We start from the raw sequence: 7,077 nt of genomic DNA on the forward strand, positions 1-7,077 counted from the left end.
ATACTGATTGTGCATCTAAGAATACTAATTTACCTAACAAAAATATGTTTTATTTTAGAAATTAATTATTTATCCTTCTGAAACCAAAAACAAACTTTTCAAGGAGGTTATTGTCTCTCCCAACTAATATGTATGCGTGTGTGTGTGCTAAGTCACTTCAGTTATGTCTAACTCTTTGTGACCCAAAGATCTGTAGCCCTCTAGGCTCCTCCATCCATGGGATTCTTCAGGCAAGAATACTAGAGTGGGTTGCCATACCCTACTCCAGGAGATCTTCCTGACCCAGGGATGAAGCCTGCGGTTCTTAGATCTCCTGCGCTGGCAGATGGGTTCTTTATCACTAGTGCCACCTGGGAAGCCCCTGATATGTTATGCGTGGATGCTAAGTTGCTTCAGTCATGTCTGACCCTTTGAGACCCTAGGGACTGCATTATTTTTTGGCTTCTAGTGTTAATTGATCTCCACTCATTATTTTCTTCCTTCTGCTTCCTTTTAATTTGGCCTTTTCCCCAACATTTGAAAATGAGAACTTAAATCATTGGTATTAAATCTTCTTCTTTATTAATGGAAGAATTTAGAGCTATACATTTCTATCTCTACACTTTTTAAGATTGTTTTCCCATATGGGTCATTACAGAGTACAGAATAGAGTCCTCTGTTTATTTGTTCTAGATCATATGTCATTATAGTTAAAGAATTATATATTTTTTAGGCAGCATATAGTTATTTTTCTTTTTTATACATTTTAACAATTTCTACTTTTTAAATTGAGAACTTATTAAGTTATAATGTAATTTTACAGATTTGGGTCTATCATTTATGTTTTTTTGTACTTGTCTTCTTTGGTTTTATTTCCTTTTTTAAAAAAATGTGTTGGTTATTTGGATAAATTTAGGAACTCATTTTAAATCTCATTTTTATATAGCTAGTTTTTATTGTGGGCTGTGTATGTGTGTTAAGTTGCTTCAGTTGTGTCCGATTCTGTGCGACTAGACGGACTGTAGCCCCCCAGGCTCTTCTGTCCATGGGATTCTCCAGGCAGGAATACTGGAGTGAGTTGCCTTGCCCTCCTCCGGTGGATCTTCCCCACCCAGAGACTGAACCTGCATCTCTTACATCTCTTGCATTGGCAGGAGGGTTCTTTACCACTAATGCTCTGTCACTTCAGTCCTGTCCGACTTTTTGTGAACCCATGGACTGTAGCCTACCAGGTTCCTCTGTCCATGGGATTCTTCAGGCAACAGCCACCTGTCTTTATTGAGTATCAATAATTATGTGTCTCAATGTGTATCAATAATTATTTTCTGTCTTAATGTGAGCCTGTTTGGATTTATTCTGATTGGTATTTGTTTAGTGTTTTGTATCGTTTATTGCCCTTTTCATATCAGATCTGAAAAATCTGGGACTTTTTTGTTTTTAACCTATTCTACATTTTTCTTCTATCCTTCTGAAGTTTGAATTACAATTACATATTTTGGACCACATCTTACTCACCTGTTCTCTGTAGCTCTGGTCATTTCATTCAATCATTTCTCTATTCTTTACTGTGAACAATTTCTAAGATCTACCTACAGATTCACTTACTCTTTCCTCTGGTCTTCATTTGGCTGTTAAACAGGCCAATATTTTTTCTTTTTAATATTTTGGATATATTTTCCAGTTCTACAATTTCTATTTGTTTCTTTTTAACCTTTTCTATTCCACAACTAATATTTATGGTCTTTTTTTCATTTTACAACTCTTGAATTGATTAATTGTGATTATTAATCACTTCAATATTTGGGTGTTACTTCTGTTAATAACATCTAGTTATTCCAGATCAGTCCTAGTTGTCTTTCATCTGAAAAAAAAGTTTCACTTTATTAATTATTTCTTTTGAATAATTAAGATTCATTTTAAATATGTTATATGAAATCATGGTTCATGAATCAGAGATATAAGTGTATTCCCTCTTTGTATTTCAGGATCCACCCCATCCTCTAGTAGTCTGTCTCCTTGGATTTATTTTGTTCTAGCCCCTTAACCCAGAAAGGTTGATTCTTTTTCATTGCCATCCCAATTTCCTCATATACACATTATATCAATTATCTTTAGCTGAGACTAAAAGAATGAAAACAGAAATTTACATAGTACAGGTCCTGTCTGTCTTTCAATATGTACTTCTGACCACAGTGTGTCTGTTTCTATTCTGTTCTCTTTGGTGCATTCTATTAAATAGGATCCATTTAAAAAATACTTGTAATTTTATGTTATATGTATATATATATATATATATATATATGATTAAATTATATTAATGCAATTTTGCTTCAGTCGTGTCTGACTCTGTGCAACCCCATAGATGGCAGCCCACCAGGCTCCCCCATCCCTGGGATTCTACAAGCAAGAACACTGGAGTGGGTTGCCATTTCCTTCTCCAATGCATGAAAGTGAAGAGTGAAAGTGAAGTCGCTCAGTCGTGTCAGACTCTTAGTGACCCCATGGACTGCAGCCTACCAGGCTCCTCCATCCATGGATTTCCAGGCAAGAGTACTGGAGTGGGGTGCCATTGCCTTAATTTCACTTTAATAATTGTCTTCTAGATGTCCTGCTTCATTTTAAAAAATATAAACTTTATGTTGTATCAGATTGAACTCTTATTACAAACTGTAAAAATTTATAAACATTTTTTCTTATGGGAGGTAAGAGGGGGGGTTCAGGATGAAAGGACACATGTGAACCTGTGGTTATTCACATCCATGTATGGCTAAACCATCACAATATTGTAAAGTAATTATCCTCCAATTAATTAATTTTTAAAAATGTTTTCCTCTATTAAGAGGAAATTTAAATATTTCCATCTACATATAATTGAAGCACATGTACTATTAAAAGAAGCATACATCAAAAACTTTAAAAATAAATTTTCTCAAGTCTATATTATGGAAAAAATGATTATGCCATCTGTGTTTTCTTGTAGTCTAAATTGAGTCTTGGATCTATTTCTATCTCAAGTAATCTTTACCATAAACTTCAGTTTAAGATTTCTTTCCAAAGAGATTTACCTCATGTCTCTCAAAGTCACTCAGTCATGTCCGACTCTTTGCAACACCATGGACTGTAGCCTACCAGGCTCCTCTGTCCATGGGATTCTCCAGGCAAGAATACTGGAGTGGGTTACCATTTCCTTCTCCAGGTGATCTTCCCTACCCAGGGATCGAACCCAAGTCTCCCGCATTGGAGGCAAACGCTTTAACCTCTGAGCCACCAGGGAAACTCAGTTTATAAGGTAGTCACTTCTATATTTTTTATTGTTAAACCCTGGGTTATGCTTAATGCAAGGGAAAATCAAACCATCAATGAAATTATTTTTTTTAATTCAAATTTATTTATTTTAATTAGAGGCTAATACCTTTACAATATTTCATTGGTTTTGCCATACATCAACATGAATCCGCCACAGGTGTACACGTGTTCCCCATCCTGAACCCCCCTCCCACCTCCCTCCCTGTACCATCCCTCTGGGTTATCCCAGTGCACCAGACCCAAGCATCCTGTATCCTGCATCGAACCTGGACTGGCAATTCATTTCTTATATGATATTATATATGTTTCAATGCCATTCTCCGATATCATCCCTCTCCCACAGAGTCCAAAAGACTGTTCTATACATCTTTGTCTGTTTTGCTGTTTCACATACAGGGTTATCGTTACCATCTTTCTAAATTCCATATATATGTGTTAGTATACTGTATTGGTGTTTTTCTTTCTGTGGTACATGTACACAATGGAGTATTACTCAGCTATTAAAAATAATACATTTGAATCAGTTCTAATGAGGTGGATGAAACTGGAGCCGATTATACAGAGTGAAGCCAGAATGAAATGATTTTTTAAATGAATATTTTCTTTGGTAAAATTTTCTACATTTACTATATAGTAGTTAATTTTATGAATATCTTGCTCTCTGACAATATTTTTACCAAAAAATCATTTTTACAAATAGAGATACAATGTCAGTTTTTTTTAAATTTTTAATACTATTATTTGATTCTTATAAGTGTTTAAAGTAGTAATGCTGTAATTTTCTACCACTACCTCATATTTCTCTCGTGAAGGTAACAATAGATATTTATTGTTTTTGCATAGCTTTGTTTTTAGCTAAACATTTTAAAATCATTTTATTGAATGTTAAGAGGCATATTTTTCCATCAGTAGTAGAAATATTGGCTAATGCAAGGGTTTAGCCCTTGAATTTTTCTATTATCAGTCCCTTAGTGACCAAATTTGTTCACTGTTGATTGACACTGGACATTCCCAGATTTATTTTTCTGGCTTTGAGTTCTTAAATGAAGCCAGATCACATTATACAACTGCCTACTTAAAATCTCTTCTTGGAAGCCTGATATGATATTTTTGCAATTACATTTTGTTCTTTAGTCCAATCCGTAATCTATTCTTCAACAATCCCTCCTATCCTTTATTCATCTCTATGGATCTGGAATATGGAAATTACCACCAATCTTTGTTTTCTTATGTTCCATAATCCATTCTACAGTAAACTTTCTCAGTGTTATTCTATGGGGAAAAAAAAAATTGTGTTGTTTTAACAAAGGGTTATCCTAGTCCATGCCTTCCTAATCAAGCCCCGTCTGCTTAATATAGGAATATTTTCCTAAAGATTTTCCTTCTGCCCTTTCCTCCCTTTAGCCTGTTCCTTAAACTATAGTAAGAATGTTATTTGTAAAGCAACTCTTTCATTAAGATACTCTTTCCATCTGTCAATACCTTCTTACTTCATTCCAAGTAGAGCCAAAATCTTACATTAGTCTTGGGAGCCTATATGATATAACATATTTCCTTGCCTCTGTACCCTTCTAAACTTGTTTTCCTGCTTTTCTCACTCTGCCCTAATCACACTGGTCTCTTTTCTGACTCTTCTACCACAGGGGACTTTTATTTGTTTTTCCTTCTAATAGCAATAATATCCATTATCTGCAATAATATATTCATTCAGCTGTCTACAGTACTTTCAAATTATATTCTCAGATGAATTTCTGGCTCAGAATATTTTGAACCGCAAACATATCTCCCCAAACAAACAAAAACAGAAATGTAGCCACAAAATCTCTGTATATGTCATTTTTCCATGAAATATTTACAACTGTATGACTTAATATGTATTTCATTCATTTGCATGTTACCTGATACATATTTTTAATGTCAGGTTTATAGCAGTTTAAATTGTACACTCTTTGTATCTATACCATTCAGTGATTTTTGATAAGGTATACAATCACATAACTTCAACCAACTTTGTCAAAATATGATATTTTAGTTATATCGAAACTTCCCCTATGAATCTATTAATCTGACATCGTTTCTGGCAGCTGTTATTAGAAGTTCCTGTATAATTTTGACTTTTAATGAACATCATTTAAATGGCATCACACAGCATTTAGACTTCTGTGTTTGTTCATTTCGCATGTATTTTTTTAGATTCATGAATATTCTTACATATGTCTAGATTTACTTGATTTTATTGTTGAATAAAATTCCATTATTTAGATGTATTCCATTATATTTATTTGTTCACCAGTTGATGAACATCCATTACTCAATTTTATAAATTAAACTGCAACAGGTATTCTTTTTTTTTTTAATTTTACTTTACAGTACTGTATTGGTTTTGCCATACATCGACATGAATCCACCACGGGTGTACATGAGTTCCCAATCCTGAACCTCCCGCCCCACCACCTCTCTCCTCATATCATCTCTCTGGGTCATCCCAGTGCACCAGCCCCATAGGTCTTTGTATAACCAAATATTTTTATTTTTCCTTCATAGAAAATATAAAACAGTAATTACATTTTCTCAAGTAAGTAGAATACAATTATATGATTCAGGAATTCTACTTCAGATGGATGTGTTTTGTTCATTGATTAAGTACATTAACTTAGTATGCAAGTTATATTTCCATATATAACATTTTTTGGAGTATTAGCAATAGTGAAATTATAATTACTGTTCCTCAAAACCTTGCCTTTTTCCCAGTGACTAGAATACCTGCCATATAGTAGATACGTACACGTATTTGCTAAATTAGTAAATGAATTGATATATGAGATAATGAATGAAAAGTCTTGCAGTTTCCTAACTTTTCAAATGAGCTTTTGTTAATTTATATACTCATAATTAGAAAGAGCTTGCTTCTCTTGCACAAATGTGTGAATTGTTAAAGATTTGATTTCATTCGCTAATACCAGTTAACATCTAATATAACAAATCATTTTCCTTAAATACTTTCTAGGGATAAAATTGAACTGAATAAAAATTTAATCTAGAATTAATTTGCTTTATTCCATAACATTTATTTTATAACAAGATTAAGTTTTATTTTTCTAACAATTTTTGCATCATCTTTAGGTATTTGTAACTTCTGGAGAAGTAGCTATGTAACTCTCAAGTGTGTGTGTGTGTGTGTGTGCACTCTGAGTTGGGTCTGACTCTTTGCATCCCCATGGAGTGCAGCCCACCCGGCTTCTCTGTCCATGGGTATTTCCAGGCAAGAATACTGGTGTGGGCTGCCATTTCCTTCTCCAGGGGCTCTTCCTGACTCAGGGATTGAACCTTCATCTCCTGCATGGGCAGGCAGATTCTTTACCACTAGCACCACTAGTTTATAAATGAAAAGCTTATTTCTTTGGAGTCAATGAACAGGTGAAAATATAAAATATAAGAAGTGCAGAATCTTTAACACATGTGATCAGATGCTCTATGGAACAAGCGGGAGATGCAGAAGGGTACAAAGGGAAAGCAATGCGAACTTTAGTGAAATGCACACTGTTGCCATTAGTTAATAAAACTAGTTTATAATATACTTATCAAGTCATAGTCCAGATTATAATATATACATCTATGTTTAACTTTTGTTTTATGTCTCATGCATCATCTAAAGTAAAATAATTTCTAATCTCAGATCTGAACTCCCTGATTTGTTTTCCTGTTTTTTACCTCATATTTTTGAATTACAATACATACTCACTTTTTGGATTTAAGTTCAACTCATATCCATGTAAATGTGGTTTCCTTAAG

This window comes from Oryx dammah, unplaced genomic scaffold (genome assembly GCF_014754425.2).
Source record: "Oryx dammah isolate SB20612 unplaced genomic scaffold, SCBI_Odam_1.1 HiC_scaffold_16, whole genome shotgun sequence".
NCBI classification, from domain to species: Eukaryota; Metazoa; Chordata; class Mammalia; order Artiodactyla; family Bovidae; genus Oryx; species Oryx dammah.